This window comes from Dendrobates tinctorius, unplaced genomic scaffold, assembly GCF_039654945.1.
Source record: "Dendrobates tinctorius isolate UK_male_01 unplaced genomic scaffold, ASM3965494v1 ptg000045l, whole genome shotgun sequence".
NCBI lineage: Eukaryota > Metazoa > Chordata > Amphibia > Anura > Dendrobatidae > Dendrobates > Dendrobates tinctorius.
This window is the reverse complement of record NW_027361713.1, coordinates 13,188,577-13,208,292: the sequence shown is the minus strand read 5'-3', so window position 1 is coordinate 13,208,292 and position 19,716 is coordinate 13,188,577. Positions and strand designations below refer to the sequence as shown.

General features: G+C 46.4%; 1 protein-coding gene across 1 annotated transcript in view; it reads right to left on the bottom strand.

Moving 5' to 3' along the window:
- Positions 1-19,716, bottom strand: part of DEF6 (DEF6 guanine nucleotide exchange factor) — a 799,533-nt gene that overhangs the window by 271,155 nt on the left and 508,662 nt on the right. The window lies entirely within an intron of this gene.

Sequence of the window (19,716 nt, the reverse complement as noted above, 5' to 3'; positions counted from 1 at the left end):
GCACAGGAAGCCAAGGAGAAGACGGCATTCTCCACACCAGACGGGTGCTTCCAGTATGTCCGGATGCCGTTTGGCCTACAGGGAGCTCCGGCAACCTTCCAGAGGGCGATGGACAGAATCCTTGCGCCTCATAAGCTATATGCTGCCGCATATCTGGATGATATCGTCATCTTTACCCCGGACTGGGAGACTCACCTGGAAAAGGTCCAAGCAGTGTTTGACGCTCTAAGAGAGGCGGGGTTTACAATAAACCCGAAGAAGTGTGCCTTGGGGAGAGAAGAAGCCAAGTACCTCGGATATGTAGTGGGGCGTGGCGAGATCAAACCCCAAATCAATAAAGTGGAGGCAATTCAAACATGGCCGAGGCCTCTGTCAAAGAAGCAAGTTAAAGCCTTCCTGGGGATTGTGGGATATTACAGGAGGTTCATCCCAAACTTCGCCACAATGGCTGCACCTCTAACTGATCTGCTAAAGGGTACAAAGTCAGTGATGGTCAGTTGGTCCGAAGAAGCAGAGTCAGCCTTCCAGGAAATGAAGGGAGCTCTTTGTAAGCAACCCGTTTTGGTGGCCCCGGACATTAAGCGTGAATTTGTCCTCCAGACAGATGCCTCAGATGTCGGGGTAGGAGCAGTCCTCTCCCAAGAGATACGTGGGGAGAAGCATCCTGTTCTCTACTTGAGTAGGAAGTTGACTTCTTGTGAGAGAAATTACTCAGTTGTAGAGAAGGAGTGTTTGGCCATAAAATGGGCAGTGGACACATTACGGTACTACCTGGTGGGACGGAAGTTTAGGTTAATATCCGACCATGCCCCACTCAGGTGGATGAGGGAAACAAAGGGCAAGAATGCTAGGGTCACCCGCTGGTTCTTAGCCTTACAAGACTTCAGCTTCCATGTAGAGCATAGGGCCAGGAAGCTACATGGGAATGCCGATGCCCTCTCCAGAATCCCTTGCCTGGTAGGTGAAAGTGCCAAGCCCTACGGCTTTAGGCAGAGGGGGGAGGTATGTGGCAGGGCTAAGGGTCGTGTAATCGATAGGAGATATGTGCCTCATAAATGGCTTGTCTCTATAATGTAAGGCATAAGTAAAGCATACCAGATATGGTTATTGATGTTGTTTGAAGGACCTGTGGTGAGGTCACAGTCAGGTGACCAGTCAGCTGCTGGGATCATGGGTGTGGCTACAGTCTTATAATGTGGCCTGCTCCTGAACCAGGGAGCTGTATGTGGGGAGGACTAAGCCTCCCATGTGTGCTGAGACTCCTGGTCTGAGTCTACAACCACGGACATTTTGTGTTATTTTGCCTGAGCTAAAGGCTACGTTTTGGTGTTACGCTGCCTTGTGCGTTTATGACGTGAATAAACCGCATGCACTGTTGAAGAACCTGTCTCATATTTGTCTCCCGCTGCACATAAGCGAGTCACATCCCCACACAAGGCATTAAAATTAGTGAACAAATGAATATGTAACAAATATCCGAGCAAGAGGATGCTGATGATAAACGTATAAACATCATGTATAGTTTAAACAAGAAGTCGATGATTAAATAAAAACAGAAACAGCGAATCCTGAGATAAGGTTCAAGTGAGCCTAGTGAGACTCCACAGGTTCCAAGGGCGGTGATGGAAAGTCCGTGCTGTGATGGTTTGTAAGGAATATATGTAAGAAACGTGCCCTAGGAAGTTTAAAACAAGCAACGAGTGTGACACTAAACAATAAAGGATACTGTGAAATTCGTGGTCGGTGCTACTTGGTGTGCAACACCACATAAAAGGTGATAGCCGACTGGAATGAGTGACAAGACAGGTACCTGAGAAGAGCTGTAATGGAAAATTCCATATATTATTATTAAAGAACCGCTGTCGTGAGTAGGCACTATTCAGTACTGGAAGAAAAAGAACAAAACGGTGAGTGACAATGGCACATGTACATATTGGGGGATGTTATGTAAAAGAAGAAGGAGAATAAGTCCAAAAACAGTCAATTAATACCTGGGTATATTCGTTAATAATGTGGAGAAACAGATGTCTGAGAGGCAGCAGCTACTGAGAATGAAAGGACACTGAAGATGATAAGTAAAATGAGTGTAAATGTGTGTACTGAGATAGGCTAAGGATATGCACATAATGTGAACTAGATTACCCATTAATGTAGGAAATCACTAGATTCACGGGATTGACACCTTAAGTTCTGCAGGGACCGGTATATCCAATAAATGGTATGGGCGTCCAGAAATTTGCACTATGATTGAAACAGATAGAAGACATAGGTAGCACTGAGGACAAAAGGATGTAAGGTGAGCACTGAATTAAGAAGTGTAAAAATCACCTGTAATATGTTCAGGAAACTATCCTGTATTGTTTGTGACAGGCATGAATGTCCACAGGTGGGTGCTACGATTGAAGGAGAAGAGAACCTGTGCATGAGATTAAAAGGCACAAGATGGTACAATAGTGGTGCCCTAATGTTGTCTGGGAGAGTTAGAATCACCTGTGATTATCCAAATAGTCTGTCCTGTTGGTGAGACACGTGTGTCACAGGGAGGGTGAACGCGCTGTTTAGGAAGAGCACCGAAGGTGCAGAGGAATAGCGCTGAAAAATGGGAAAATGCTGTCAATATGATAAAATAGAGAACAAGCAAAAATTGAGCTGGATCTCTTAAGATTGTTACCTTGGCCTGTGGCTGGACGCTTGTGCTGCTGGGGTGAGAGACACTGTATTGCAGGGAAGTATATCTGGGTATAAGTGGAAACTAATAGCCTATCACGGCCACAGGAGGATGGTCACATGACCGGGATGTTAATCATAGGGCGGCGCCTGTGTGATGGACAGCAGTGTCCCAGTGAGAGGAGAAAGGGAGCAATGATGAGACAGGGGGCGGGTAGAGGGCGGCGCTTGGGCCCTAGACATCAGCCTCTCTGTGAAGGGGGTAGGAGGAATATCTCCATGGGATTGCTGTGTGTAAACCAGCGGTCATGTGACCGGGGGTTGGAATATGTAGTTATTGTAATGAACGTGGGAGCAGAGGATATCTGTCTATATGAAGATATGGATGTAAATGAGAATGAAAATGATGAAAATGGATGATATCCAGGTACAATGGACTGTGGGTATTGGTGGGGAGACTATGTGAGCAACAAATGGAGAAAAGGAGAGAAAATCACTACGAAATTGGAAGATTAATAAGAGTAATGTGGAAGGTGAGTGATAAGCTACCATCGAATAGCCGGACGTGCCCAGTATATGGTGATGAGGTGATTCTAACGATTCTAGAGAAACGAAAAATAGAAGAGTTAGTGACAACCCTGAAATTTGTCAAAATATACTCAGATATACATTTCTGATGCTACTCAGCCATTGGCAAAATAGGCCGCTACCATGCAATATTGAAGCCACGATTACACTATTGTGAGATCATAAAAATGCAGCAACATCATTGTCCCTATTGAGGCCTCTGGGTTCCAGAGTTTGTAACGTGAAAATCCAATAGGCCTTTCTTTTTTTCAATAATTTTACCCTATTGAGGCCTCGCCTACTAGCCTCTATCTGTTCCATTACCTGGAACCTCAATTGTGAAATATTATGGTTCTTGTCATGGAAATGGAAGGGAAGGGGGAGATGAGTTTTCTTGGTCCTGATATTGGATTTGTGTTGCGAAATGCGATCTCTAACTGGTTGTGTTGTCTCTCCCACATATGCCAAACCGCAAGGGCATTTGATAACATATATTACGTATGATGATTCACAGGTATAGAAGCCATTGATTGGTAACCCTTTACCTGTTTGAGGGTAAAAGAGTTTTGAGCCCTTTTGAACATTGCTGCACTGGAGGCAACTGAGGCAGGGAAAAGTGCCTAATCGGGGTGTGCGGAGAAACGGTTGTTTGGGGACTACAATTCTGGACCCTAAATCTGCTCTGACTAGTTTGTCTCTAATGTTTCGGGGGCGGCGATGACAAGGAAGATAGGGGACCTGAAATTCAGGGATGTTGGGATAACTGCGAGTCAACAAGTTCCAGTGCCGTCTGATAACAGACTGTGCCAGTTGTGAGAAGGGGTGGAACGTACTAACAAAAGGTATGCGTTTCGTGGTGTCATTCCTCCTAATTGAACTAGTGTTATTTTTTGCTTTTGATAGAACTGTCATTGGGTAACCCCTATCTATGAACTTGGTCTCCATTTCAGATTTTCTCAAATTTCTAGTGATAGTATCTGAGACAATTCTATCAACTCTGCTAAACTGTGATTTCGGAATTGAGTTTTTAATTGCCGGTTGATGGCAACTGTTGAAATGTAGTAAACTATTTCTGTCGGTTGGTTTGGTGAAGAGGTCTATGCTCAAAGAACCTCGTGTATCCTTGCAGATCAGGGTATCCAGGAAATTGATTTGTGCTGAATTATACTGCAGGGTAAATTTTAGCTCCGGCCAGATGCCATTTATGTGCTCATCGAATTGAATCAAAGTTTCGAGGGGACCATTCCAGAGACAAAAAATATCGTCTATAAATCTCCGCCACGTCAAGGCATGTTGACCAAAGAGAGGGTGATTATAGACAAAATCATCCTCGAAAGCCGCCATATAGGCTACAGCAAAAAGGGGTGCTACGTTGGCCCCCATCGCTGTACCCTGTTGTTGAACGTACCAAGTATCCTCAAACAGGAAATAATTTTCCTTCAGGACTAGTTCCAAAAGGTCCGCATAAAAGTGTCTAAATCGGTAGTCAATGCCTGCTTGCTGTAAAAGTCTGTCAGTGGCCACCATGCCCTTTTCATGGGTAATTGATGTATACAGACTTTGTACATCCCAAGTTACCAATAGAGTAGAGGGGGATATATGACCCAATGATTGTATCATTCGGATGAATTCACCAGTTTCTAAAAGAAATGACTTAGTTTTTTTTACTATTGGTGTGAGGATCCTCTCTAATACGATGGACAGCGGTGATAAGATGGAATCCGTGAGTGATACAATTGGTCTACCTGGAGGTTTGTGAAGTCTTTTGTGTATTTTTGGTAAAATGTAAAAGACTGGCGTGGTGGGGTCGGTTTTGATGAGATAATCCCTTAATTTTTTGTCTATTGTGCCCACTTGAAGATGGACCTCAAGGACAGATTGGATTTTGATCGCCAAGTTGTGGACGGGATTATAAGGAATTACCTTATAAACATCCATATCGCTGAGCTGTCTAAGGGCCTCCTCTAAATAGTCTGACCTGTCCATTACCATTGTGGCGCCCCCCTTATCGGCTGGTTTTATAGCAAGGGATTTATCTGAGGATAGTTACTCAAGGGAAAGTTTCTCAGCTTGAGACAAATTTGCCTGAAAATGGAATTTACCTGTATCGATGTTGCGTATGGTCTGGGATATGTCTCGTTCAACCAAAGAAACAAATGTAAATCCAAGATGCAGAATGGCCAGTAGATGTGGAAGAAGTACCAGGTCGGCTTTCCCCAGAACCAGAGGAGCTTTGTGACGCGCGGCGTCTTGCATAGCCATTCCAGACTATTCCAGAGGCAAAAAAAAGTCTATAAATCTCCACATGTCAAGGCATGTTGACCAAAGAGAGGGTGATTATAGACAAAATCGTCCTTGAAAGCCGCCATATAGGCTACAGCAAAAGGGGGCACTACGTTGGCCCGCATTGCTGTACCCTGTTGTTGAACGTACCAAGTATCCTCGAACAGGAAATAATTTTCCTTCAGGACTAGTTTCAAAAGGTCCGCACAAAAGTGTCTAACTCGGTTTGTCACCTTCTTCATTTACATAACATCCCCCAATATGTACATGTGCCATTGTCACTCACCGTTTTGTTCTTTTTCTTCCAGTACTGAATAGTGCCTACTCACGACAGCGGTTCTTTAATAATAATATATGGAATTTTCCATTACAGCTCCTCTCAGATACCTGTCTTGGCACTCATTCTAGTCGGCTATTACCTTTTATGTGGTGTTGCACACCAAGTAGCACCGACCACGAATTTCACAGTATCCTTTATTGTTTAGTGTCACACTCGTTGCTTGTTTTAAACTTCCTAGGGCACGTTTCTTACATATGTTACTTACAAACCATCACAGCACGGACTTTCCATCACCGCCCTTGGAACCTGTGGAGTCTCACTAGGCTCACTTGAACCTTATCTCAGGATTCGCTGTTTCTGTTTTTATTTAATCATCGACTTCTTGTTTAAACTATACATGATGTTCATAAATGCTCGTTTGTAGAGTTGAGCGACTTTTGTTTTTTTAGGGTCGAGTTTCGTTTCGTGAAACCCGACTTTTCCAAAAGTCAGGTCGAGCAAGATCGGCTCACTATAGGGAAAAGTCGGGGTCGTCCCGAAACACGAAACCCAATGTAAGTCAATGGGGAATAAAAGTCGGCAGTGAGAGGAGGACAGGAAACACACCTACAGTGCCCATTTGAATGCCAAAAGCATCAATTCTTATTACTTAAGCTTGTCAACCTTAATTTACTTCATAATACTAGTTACGCACTGAAAAATGGGGGTTATTTGGCTACAGTTGTGGGGGGGGGGAGGGCTGGCTCCAGGTTTTCGTGGGCCCAGGGCCACCGTCCGGGTCACCGCTGCTGTGACACATCCCACTGACACCGGCCTGGTACCGAGTACCCCACAGCCCTGGGAGGGCGACCCATATGGCGACTGCTGATCGGGCGGCGTTATTCCCACGAACCTCCAAACAGCGTCCATGAAGGCAAAGTTTTTGGTTTCCGGGGGCAGTATGATTGCAAAGCTGAACCTTAAAGGAATGTCCAAAAGGGCACCACCAGGAGTGGAGCCTGTGGCTTAATTGGACTGCACCCGGGAAACCACTACCATACAAGCTACAGAGAAAATGGACAGATTACAAGCTTTGTCGATTCTGTGTGTCATGTTGTATGTCCGTTTGTAGTTGTGCTAGCGATTTCTCAGCTTTATTCCGTTAACGACCGAGACTCCGGCATGGCCCCGCGGTACTCGTCAAGCTTACTAGAGGGATACGCGAGGCTGTGGCACGTTAGATCGAGCAATAACAGGTCTAGCATTCCCGTACATGTCCTGGGCTGCATGCACGCTACACTGAAAGGACCAGCTTTTGTCGCTTACAGGTGCAGATAACCTGCTGAACTCCGTTAGTGATGGGGATCTGGGCTTCAGATTATTCCCCGCGAACAATGATTTCCCAGTAAGCTCAGGTCAACCGCAATTCCGGAGTTAGGCCTAACCGTCATTCCTGAAAAAATTACGTGTCCAAACCACAGGTGCTCTAGCTTGCTTAACAGCTCGGCAGCCGTTCTCAGGCCCAGTATGGATTCAACAACATTGTAGAAAGTTGATAAAGGGTACAGTTTCACCGGATAACACGTATATATGTAGCCTAGTTTACACATTAAAAACATATGTCTATAGATCAGGAGGCAGACTCAGATGTTCTCAGGCCCAGTATTGATTTAACCAGATTGTACAAAGTTGAGAAAGGGTACTTTATCACTGGATAGCAGGTATATATAGCATAGTTTAAACATGTAAAATCTCCGTGTTCTCAGTATGGATTACACAGCAATCTAAAAAGTGGGAAAAAGGAAATGCATTGGAGGCGTACACAACTATATACTTTTGGTGTTATTTTTAAATCTTCATAGATATTTCTGTCTCAGTAATACAGTCCAGCCTCTCCGCAATAGGAAATGAGATGCATACAATTAGTGACATAAAGGCTATTGATTGCAGAAATCTAGGAATTATTATTCACGGGAAAAACCTCCGTCACAATTCTCATAGGCGATGCTGACCCTCAATTAATTTGTGTGTTGAGACAGTGAAAACATTTTTTTGTGAATAAAGTCTTGCTGTATCGCACTTCCGTTGATTCCATCACTGTTACTCATCTCAATCACATTTTTATCACAGGAAGCGATGTAAACATGGTGCTCACTGGCTATCATGATCTGTCACGTAACTTTGGAGTGCAAAAGACAGAAGCCACAGGCCGTAGGCGATTCTATTTGCTTGGCATGAGAGGGCAGATTTTAAAATGTGCGCCAGAATGTCACACGTTTGTGAGTAGGAAAAATGTGAAAGCTGATGATAAACCACCGCTGCATGTCATTGTGAGTCGACGTCCATAAGAAATGGAAGCCAGTGATCATCTGGAGCTAGAGCCCGGACAGCAGGACAGGGCATAGCTACATCTTAACCATCATCTTTCAGTTCAATCAATTTGTAGTGGCAGTCCCAGTGAAGGATTTGACAGCCCAGCCTACACAGCGGAGGAGCAGGGAGAGGTAAACATTGCAATTGCTGGGGCCCCGCCCAAGCAAGGGGGGCACACTCGTGGGCGTCGGTACTGGCACTGGGCCCCTCATAGTATGGCGGTGTGTCTGACGGCGGGTGTGCACCACCACCATCAGAGACACTTGATTGCACTATGAGGGACCCTGTGCCAGTGCCCGCGCCCAAGAGTCGGCCCACCCACCTGTCCAGGGCAACGGCACTTGCATGGTTTCAGGCGCTAGGTGGTGACCCCGGCCATTGGGGGGGGCAGCCCAGTTAGGGAGGTTTACAAAGTGGCATATGTTGATGTGGGACATTCAGCTGCTGCAAAAGGCGAAATAGATCAAGTTCGCGGAATAGGAGGATAACCAAAGCAAGCCATTTTTCTGGCAACCTATGTGTCATCAAGGGAAGGTGGGACAAAATCCTTGGAAACCCATGCATGGTTCATTTTAATGAAGGTTAGATCATCCACATTTTGGGTTGACAGACGGGTCCTTTTTTCTGTCAGGATTGATCCAGCTGCACTGAAGACTCTTTCCGATAGCACACTTGCAGCTGGGCAAGCGAGCTCCTGTAAGGCATATTGTGCCAATTCAGGCCAGGTGTCCAGTTTAGCGGCCCAATAGTCAAAGGGGAATGACCTGTGTGGGAGAACATCGATATGGGAGGAAAAGTAGTTTGTAACCATAGTTGACAACTGCTGTCTCCTGTCACTTTCCATCGATGCAGTATTACCAGTTGTGTGAGCGGTACTTGAAAAATCAGTCCACAACATTGTCATGAAACCCCTGTCTCCAACGCCACTTCTGCTGTGTGCACCACGAACACCTCTGCCAAGCTGCCCCCGGCCCGTATGGCTCGTGTGAGAACCATCACCGCTGCTGTGTGCTGGGAATGCCTCAAGCAACCGGTTTACCAGAGTTGCTTGTTTATTAGCCAATATTAGGTCAAGGTTCTCCTGTGGCATGATGTTTTGTAATTTGCCTTTATAGCGTGGATCCAGGATGCTGGCCAACCAGTAGTCGTCATCGTTCATCATTTTGGCAATGCAGGGGTCCCTTTTTAGGATCTGCAAGGCATAATCTGACATGTGGACCAATGTTCCCGGTGTCAATGATGCACTGCGAGTGCTGGTTGGAGGAGCACTTTCTGGCAAATCCACATCCCTCCAGTCACGCACAAACCCTGTACCAGACCTTGCCACGCCAACATTTTCACTTGCCCCACGAGATGCATCCGCCTCCCCTAAGTAATCATCCCCATCATCATCCTCCTCCTCTTCTTCCTTCACCTCGTCCAGGAGAGGTCCCTGAGCAGACAATGGCTGAATGTCATCAAGGATTCCCTCCTCGTCAACATTGGCTGCAGATGCCTGCTCCTTAAGGTGCATCAAAGTTTGCATGAGCAGACGCATAAGTGGGATGCTCATGCTTAGGATGGCGTCGTCTGCGCTTACCAGCCGTGTGCATTCCTCAAAACACTGAAGGACTTTACAGAGGTCTTTCAGCTTCGACCACTGCACACCTGTCAACTCCATGTCTGCTCTCAAAGTGCCTGGCCGTGTATCCTCCCACAAATGCATTATGGCCTTCCTCTGCTCGCACAGCCGCTCAACCATGTGCAGGGTGGAGTTCCACCTTGTTGCAATGTCGATAATGAGGCGGTGGTTGGGAAGGTGGAACAATCGCTGCAGCTTCTGCATACGAATGGAGTGTACAGGCGACCGGCAGATGTGCGCGCACAGTCTTCGCACCTTCTGGAGCAGGGCTGTTAACTCCGGATAATTATTGAGGAAGCACTGCACCACCAGGTTCAAGGTGTGAGCCAAGCAATGTATGTGGCTGAGTTTTGAAAGGGCTATGGCTGCCACAAAATTACGGCCGTTATCACTAACTACCTTGCCTGCCTCAAGATGTAAACTGCCCAGCCATGACTCAGTTTGTCGCTGGAAGTACTCGGCCAGCACCTCGGCGGTGTGTCTGTCGCCCAAACACATCATCTGCAACACAGCCTGCTGACACTTTCCACTAGCTGCTCGATAGGGGGACACCTCGTGTGCAACAGTGGCAGCTGCAGATGGAGTGCTCGTACGACTGCGCTCTGTGGACGAGCTTTCGCTTCTGGAGGAGGAGGAGGAGGGTCGAATGCCTACAGCCAACTGTTTCCTATACCGTGGGCAAGGCAGCACTGTCCCACCACCGCTGTCCCCTGTGGACCCTGCATCCACCACATTAATCCAGTGCACAGTGATGGACACGTAACGGCCCTGGCCATGCCGACTGGACCATGCATCAGTTGTGAGGTGCACCTTTCCACTCACTGACTGCTTGAGTGCATGGACAATGCGGTCTTTCACATGATGGTGGAGGGCTGGGATGGGTTTGCGAGAGCAGAAGTGGCGACTGGGTAGGTCATAGCGTGGTACTGCATAGGCCATGAGTTTGCGGAAAGCTGCGCTTTCCACCAACCGATAGGGCATCATCTCAAACGAGATTAGTTTGGCAATGTGGGCGTTCAAACCCAGTGTACGTGGATGAGAGACTGAGTACTTTCTTGACCTACTCATAGTGTCTGGGAGGGTGAGCTGGACTTGAGAGCTGCATATGGTGGAAGTAGCGGTGGACAGGGCGGACTGAGAGAGGGTTGATGATGGTGATGGAGTTGGTGTTCTTTCTGATGGCCTAGAATCAGTCTTTCATTGATATAACAGTGGGATTCCCTGACTGCTGTGGCCTTGCAACGACACCTCAACATTTGCTGCTGTGCTAACCGGTGGGCTTACAGTGGGGGAAACAATGTAGCATTGCTGACTACCTTCTTTGTGATCAGTTGCACATGTGGTACTTGAGGTTTGGTGTTGTGTCCACGCTTGCAAGTGCATGGTGGTTAAATGTCTAAGCATGCAACTGGTATTCAAATTTTTCAGATTTTTCCCTCGGCTAAAGGTCTTTGCGCACTTCTTACAGATAACCTTGGCCTGATCATGAGGATTTTGTTCAAAAAAGTGCCACACTGCACTCTTCCTACTTTGGCAGACATTTTGCGGCCTAGCACGCTGTGATATTTTGACCCTCTGGACAAGCTATCCAGCAACTCTTTTGATTTTTGGAACCTGTCTTTGGAGTGCTCCATGCCTGCCAGATAACAGCTGTTGCGATGTCGATGTCTGCTGTGGATGCTCCTCATCTGAGCTATTGGAAGCAGCACCCTCTTCCCCCAATGGATGCCAATCTGGGTCAACAACTGGGTCATCCATCACCTCCTCTTCAATGTCATGTGCACCTTCCTCTGTGTCACCGTGTATGGTGGTATAGTGTGCGGGAAGGGGCACCTGAGTCTCATCAGGGTCAGAATCTGGCTCTGTACACTGCGAGGACAATGTAGTGCTCTGAGTGAATGTACCAGCAGAATCATCTATCAGTGGCTGTGCATCAGTGCACTCCATGTCAGATTCCTCTTGGCCTGGGTAATTCACCATTTCACTTGATAATCCAGGCATGGTATGTGAAAACAGCTCCATGGAGTAATCAGTAGTATGGCCTGCGTCATCCTTCAATCTTGGTTGGGGTGAAGGACACAAGGAAAGGTGTGGTTCATGAACATGAGCCTCCAATGACGACTGAGTGCTTTTATTTTTTACAACTTCAGAAGAGGAGGCGATAGAGCTGGAGGCTGAGTCAGCAATGTAAGCCAAAACTTTTTCCTGCAGCTCTGGCTTTAAAAGCGGTTTGCCAACTCCTAGAAAAGTAAGCCTTCGAGGCCTTGTGGAGCCAGACGATGACACAGGCTCAACACCTCCTGCATTCGGTCCTATTTTGCTTTTGCCACTACCATCAGATCCACCACCAACACCATCATTACCAGCTGCCAACCCCCGCCCAATTCCATGGCCTCTTCCACCAGCCTTCCTCATTTTTGGTAGAAATGTAGTCAAAATCCAACAAACTATATAGTAATGTAAAACAAGGTACAAGGTGTCTATAGGACAGGGGAGATTTTGAATTTCTGCACACACTTGTGGACACTGGACACTTTTGGATTGTGTGAGGCCCACTGAATATCACAGCGCTATGTCACAGGCTCGAAGGCACAGGTGTGAAAAAAGTGACTACAGGATAAGGGAGATTTTGAGTTTCTGCACACACTTGTGGACACTGGACACTTTTGGATTGTGTGAGGCCCACTGAATATCACAGCGCTATGTCACAGGCTCGATGGCACAGGTGTGAAAAAAGTGACTACAGGATAACGGAGATTTTGAATTTCTGCACACACTAATGGACACTGGACACTTATGGATTGTGTGAGGCCCACTGAATATCACAGTGCTATGTCACAGGCTCGATGGCACAGGTGTGAAAAAAGTGACTACAGGATAACAGAGATTTTGAATTTCTGCACACACTAGTGGACACTGGACACTATGGATTGTGTGAAGCCCACTGAATATCACAGCGCTATGTCACAGGCTCGATGGCACAGGTGTGAAAAAAGTGACTACAGGATAACGGAGATTTTGAATTTCTGCACACACTAGTGGACACTGGACACTTATGGATTGTGTGAGGCCCACTGAATATCACAGCGCTATGTCACAGGCTCGATGGCACAGGTGTGAAAAAAGTGACTACAGGATAAGGGAGATTTTGAATTTCTGCACACACTTGTGGACACTGTACACTTATGGATTGTGTGAGGCCCACTGAATATCACAGCGCTATGTCACAGGCTCGATGGCACAGGTGTGAAAAAAGTGACAACAGGATAACGGAGATTTTGAATTTCTGCACACACTAGTGGACACTGGACACTTATGGATTGTGTGAGGCCCACTGAATATCACAGCGCTATGTCACAGGCTCGATGGCACAGGTGTGAAAAAAGTGACTACAGGATAAGGGAGATTTTGAATTTCTGCACACACTTGTGGACACTGTACACTTATGGATTGTGTGAGGCCCACTGAATATCACAGCGCTATGTCACAGGCTCGATGGCACAGGTGTGAAAAAAGTGACAACAGGATAACGGAGATTTTGAATTTCTGCACACACTAGTGGACACTGGACACTTATGGATTGTGTGAGGCCCACTGAATATCACAGCGCTATGTCACAGGCTCGATGGCACAGGTGTGAAAAAAGTGACTACAGGATAACAGAGATTTTGAATTTCTGCACACACTAGTGGACACTGGACACTATGGATTGTGTGAAGCCCACTGAATATCACAGCGCTATGTCACAGGCTCGATGGCACAGGTGTGAAAAAAGTGACTACAGGATAACGGAGATTTTGAATTTCTGCACACACTAGTGGACACTGGACACTTATGGATTGTGTGAGGCCCACTGAATATCACAGCGCTATGTCACAGGCTCGATGGCACAGGTGTGAAAAAAGTGACTACAGGATAAGGGAGATTTTGAATTTCTGCACACACTTGTGGACACTGTACACTTATGGATTGTGTGAGGCCCACTGAATATCACAGCGCTATGTCACAGGCTCGATGGCACAGGTGTGAAAAAAGTGACAACAGGATAACGGAGATTTTGAATTTCTGCACACACTAGTGGACACTGGACACTTATGGATTGTGTGAGGCCCACTGAATATCACAGCGCTATGTCACAGGCTCGATGGCACAGGTGTGAAAAAAGTGACTACAGGATAACGGAGATTTTGAATTTCTGCACACACTAGTGGACACTGGACACTTATGGATTGTGTGAGGCCCACTGAATATCACAGCGCTATGTCACAGGCTCGATGGCACAGGTGTGAAAAAAGTGACTACAGGATAACGGAGATTTTGAATTTCTGCACACACTAGTGGACACTGGACACTTATGGATTGTGTGAGGCCCACTGAATATCACAGCGCTATGTCACAGGCTCGATGGCACAGGTGTGAAAAAAGTGACTACAGGATAACGGAGATTTTGAATTTCTGCACACACTAGTGGACACTGGACACTTTTGGATTGCGTGAGGCCCACTGAATATCACAGCGCTATGTCACAGGCTCGATGGCACAGGTGTGAAAAAAGTGACAACAGGATAACGGAGATTTTGAATTTCTGCACACACTAGTGGACACTGGACACTTATGGATTGTGTGAGGCCCACTGAATATCACAGCGCTATGTCACAGGCTCGATGGCACAGGTGTGAAAAAAGTGACTACAGGATAACGGAGATTTTGAATTTCTGCACACACTAGTGGACACTGGACACTTATGGATTGTGTGAGGCCCACTGAATATCACAGCGCTATGTCACAGGCTCGATGGCACAGGTGTGAAAAAAGTGACTACAGGATAACGGAGATTTTGAATTTCTGCACACACTAGTGGACACTGGACACTTATGGATTGTGTGAGGCCCACTGAATATCACAGCGCTATGTCACAGGCTCGATGGCACAGGTGTGAAAAAAGTGACTACAGGATAACGGAGATTTTGAATTTCTGCACACACTAGTGGACACTGGACACTTTTGGATTGCGTGAGGCCCACTGAATATCACAGCGCTATGTCACAGGCAGAAATTGGCTAGTGTATCACAAACTACAAGGTGTATATAGAATTGGGCAGAATAGGAATCTCCCTACAGTGTAGGTCTGTAAGAACGGAACAAGTCCTCCACTTATCCTTCCAGAGTGACACACAGATAGCTTCACTGTGGCCGTGATAACAGCCGTTACACGGTACTGAGAGGAGCGTGCACGTACACGGCTGTCCGGTGTACGTAAAATTGTCAAACTCCGTGTTTTTTAAGTATACGGACTGACACACGCTGTCACTCTATAGTTTTGAATGTGATCAAACAGCAAATATATTTAACTGTTTGAAAGCTAGACAAAACTAGAAGGTGCAGGTCTGTAAGAACGGAACATGTCCTCGACTTATTCTTACAGAGTGACACACAGATAGCTTCACTGTGGCTGTGATAACAGCAGTTACACGGTACTGTGTGAGGAGTGTGCACCGCTGTATGGTGTGAAAAAATGCATGCTCAGTACCTCAGCAGGACAAAAAAAAAAAATGAGATTGCTTTTAAAAAAGCAGTTTGCAGAGCAGTGGGTAAACAGCAATGCAGCCGTCAGGAAGCCTTAGAAGGCAGCCTAACAACCAACACCGCTGATCCACCAAAATATAGCCTCCCCTTGCACTGCACACACAGTGACTGGTGTGTTGTACAGGCAAAATCGCTAGCAGCAGAAGCAGTTTTTGGTGTCTTCTTCCCTGCCTAACGCTCTCCCTACAGAATCAGCAGCAGCTCTCCATATTCTGAGATCAGCATGAGGAACATGGCGGTCGGCGTGCATGCCCTTTTATACCCCCTGTGACGCCCACCAAAGCAAGCCAATCACTTGCATGCCCTTCTGAAAGATGGTGGTGACCCCTGCCTATGTCATCACGTTGCCCACAGTGTCCGTGGATCCTGATTGGCTGAAAAAGAGCGCAAAACAAACTTTTGAAACGCGACTTTGGCGCGTAAGTCGCCGACCTCGTGGCCGACCTCATCCTAGGGTCGGGTTTCGTTTCATGAAACCCGACTTTGCCAAAAGTTGGTGACTTTTGAAATTTTTCGATCCGTTTCGCTCAACTCTACTCGTTTGACCTTATGACCCTGACCCTGTCTTATCTACAAAAAAATCTCGATATAGTGAATACACAGATATGTGCCATCGAAAATCAATTAACCAACACCATGTCTCAGGCCGAATTACAGGAACTGAAAAACAAGAACCAGGAATCCCTACGTCTTTACAGAACAGAACTGGAGAAGAAGAAAAGGGCCAAGTTTCTTTGCGACACCGAGGATTATTTACAAAATCGAGTGTACCACTCGCGGGACAATCAACGCTATGCAAGACGCCGCACGTCACAAAGCTCCTCTGGTTCTGGGGACAGCCGACCTGTTACTTCTTCCACATCTACTGGCCATTCTGCATCTTTTTTAGGCTGTGGTCGCTCAAGAGGAAGACGCGGCGGGGGGGCAATGCCGCCGGGGACTCCAGAGGCCAGATCTCGACGAGATCACAGGTACAACCCGCACCCCTTTGGTAATCAATATTTCTTCTAGGAACTTGTCAGCAAATCAACTCTTTGTTTTACAAAAGGGTCTGTCTTTCTACCCCACCTATAAGTTCAATTCATTTGAACTCAGCATGGATTTACAACGTTTTTTTCGTAATCTACGGCTACGTGCCTATTTTTCGAAAAATCCTTTGGATCACACTATTCCATCACAAACTACCCAAACACTACTCCAGTTCCAAGAGCTGAACCTCAAGGTACCTACCGTATATACTCGAATATAAGCCGAGATTTTCAGCCCTTTTTTTGGGCTGAAAGTCCCCCTCTCGGCTTATATTCGAGTCATATACACCGGGGGGTCAGAGGGGGAGGGGGGCGGGGGTGTCAGGTCATACTTACCCGTCCTGACGCTGTGTCTTGAGCCCCCAGCTTCTCCCTGTGCTCTCTCTTCCTGCCTTCAGCGGTCACGTGGTGCCGCTCATTAAAACTCATGAATATGCGCATATCATGAGTTTTAATGAGCGGCACCACGTGACCGCTGAAGGCAGGAAGAGAGAGCGCGGAGAAGCTGGGGGCTCAAGACACAGCGTCAGGACGGGTAAGTATAGTGATACTCACTTGTCCTGCGAGAATGGCTGCTTGCTGCTGTCTGTCATCGGTCAGTGACTTGAGACAGCAGAGGGAGCGGTGACGTGATTAGTGCGCACCGCGCCCCCTGCAGTCTGGACGTCACTGACTGATGACGTGGCACATAGCGGTGAGCAGCCATGGACGCAGGACAGGTGAGAATCTGACACCCAGCGACGGAGAGGTGAGTATGTCATTTTTTTTATTTTTACATGCTGCAGCAGCGGCAGCACATGGGGGAATAATCTTAAGTAGCTTCTAATGGGGGCAGCATATGGGGGAACAATATGGAGCTTCTAATGGGGGCAGTATATGGGGGAACAATATGGAGCTTCTAATGGGGGCAGTATATGGGGGAACAATATGGAGCTTCTAATGGGGGCAGTATATGGGGGAACAATATGGAGCTTCTAATGGGGGCAGTATATGGGGGAACAATATGGAGCTTCTAATGGGGGCAGCATATGGGGGAACAATATTGAGCTTCTAATGGGGGCAGCATATGGGGGAACAATATGGAGCTTCTAATGGGGGCAGCACATGGGGGAATAATCTATGGAGCTTCTTATGGGGGCAGCATATGGGGGAATAATCTATGGAGCATTTCCCACCCTAGGCTTATACTCGAGTCAATAAGTTTTCCCAGTTTTTTGTGGCAAAATTAGGGGGGTCGGCTTATACTCGGGTCGGCTTATACTCGAGTATATACGGTAGTACCTTTATGCCACCTAAAGACAACCCACCCATAGAGACATTTGTTTCTTTGGTTGAACGAGACATATCCCAGACCATACGCAACATCGATACAGGTAAATTCCATTTTCAGGCAAATTTGTCTCAAGCTGAGAAACTTTCCCTTGAGCAACTATCCTCAGATAAATCCCTTGTTATAAAACCAGCTGATAAGGGGGGCGCCACAGTGGTAATGGATAGGTCAGACTATTTAGGGGAGGCCCTTAGACAGCTCAGCGATACAGATGTTTATAAAGTAATTCTTTATAATCCCATCCACAACTTGGCGATCAAAATCAAATCTGTCCTTGAGGTCCATCTCCAAGCGGGCACAATAGACAAAAAATTAAGGGATTATCTCATCAAAACCGACCCCACCACGCCCATCTTTTACATTTTACCAAAAATACACAAAAGACTTCACAAACCTCCAGGTAGACCAATTGTATCACTCACGGATTCCATCTTATCACCGCTGTCCATCGTATTAGAGAGGATCCTCACACCAATAGTAAAAAAAACTAAGTCATTTCTTTTAGACACTGGTGAATTCATCCGAATGATACAATCATTGGGTCATATATCCCCCTCTACTCTATTGTTAACTTGGGATGTACAAAGTCTGTATACATCAATTACCCATGAAAAGGGCATGGCGGCCACTGACAGACTTTTACAGCAAGCAGGCATTGACTACCGATTTAGACACTTTTGTGTGGACCTTTTGGAACTAGTCCTGAAGGAAAATTATTTCCTGTTTGAGGATACTTGGTACGTTCAACAACAGGGTACAGCGATGGGGGCCAAAGTAGCGCTCCCTTTTGCTGTAGCCTATATGGCGGTTTTCGAGGACGATTTTGTCTATAATCACCCTCTCTTTGGTCAACATGCCTTGATGTGGCGGAGATTTATAGACGATATTTTTTGTCTCTGGAATGGTCCCCTAGAAACTTTGATTCAATTCGATGAGCACATAAATGGCATCTGGCCGGAGCTAAAATTTACCCTGCAGTATAATTCGGCACAAATCAATTTCCTGGATACCCTGATCTGCAAGGATACACGAGGTTCTTTGAGCATAGACCTCTTCACCAAACCAGCCGACAGAAATAGTTTACTACATTTCAACAGTTGCCATCCACCGGCAATTAAAAACTCAATTCCGAAATCACAGTTTACTATCACTAGGAATTTGAGAAAATCTAAGATGGAGACCAAGTTTATAGATAGGGGTTACCCAATGACAGTCCTAACAAAAGCAAAAAATAACATTAGTTCAATTAGGAGGAATGACACCACGAAACGCATACCTTTTGTTAGTACGTTCCACCCCTTCTCACAACTGGCACAGTCTGTTATCAGACAGCACTGGAACTTGTTGACTCGCAGTTATCCCAACATCCCTGAATTTCAGGTCCCCTATCTTCCTTGTCATCGCCGCCCCCGAAACATTAGAGACAAACTAGTCAGAGCAGATCTAGGGTCCAGAATTGTAGTCCCCAAACAAACGTTTCTCCGTACACCCCGATTAGGCACTTTTCCCTGCCTCAGTTGCCTCCAGTGCAGCAATGTTCAAAAGGGCTCAAAACTCTTTCACCCTCATACAGGGTGAAAGGGATACCAATCAATGGCTTCTATACCTGTGAATCATCATACGTAATATATGTTATCAAATGCCCTTGCGGTTTGGCATATGTGGGAGAGACAACACAACCAGTTAGAGATCGCATTTCGCAACACAAATCCAATATCAGGACCAAGAAAACTCATCTCCCCCTTCCCTTCCATTTCCATGACAAGAACCATAATATTTCACAATTGAGGTTCCAGGTAATGGAACAGATAGAGGCTAGTAGGCGAGGCCTCAATAGGGTAAAATTATTGAAAAAAAGAAAGGCCTATTGGATTTTCACGTTACAAACTCTGGAACCCAGAGGCCTCAATAGGGACAATGATGTTGCTGCATTTTTATGATCTCACAATAGTGTAATCGTGGCTTCAATATTGCATGGTAGTGGCCTCTTTTGCCAATGGCT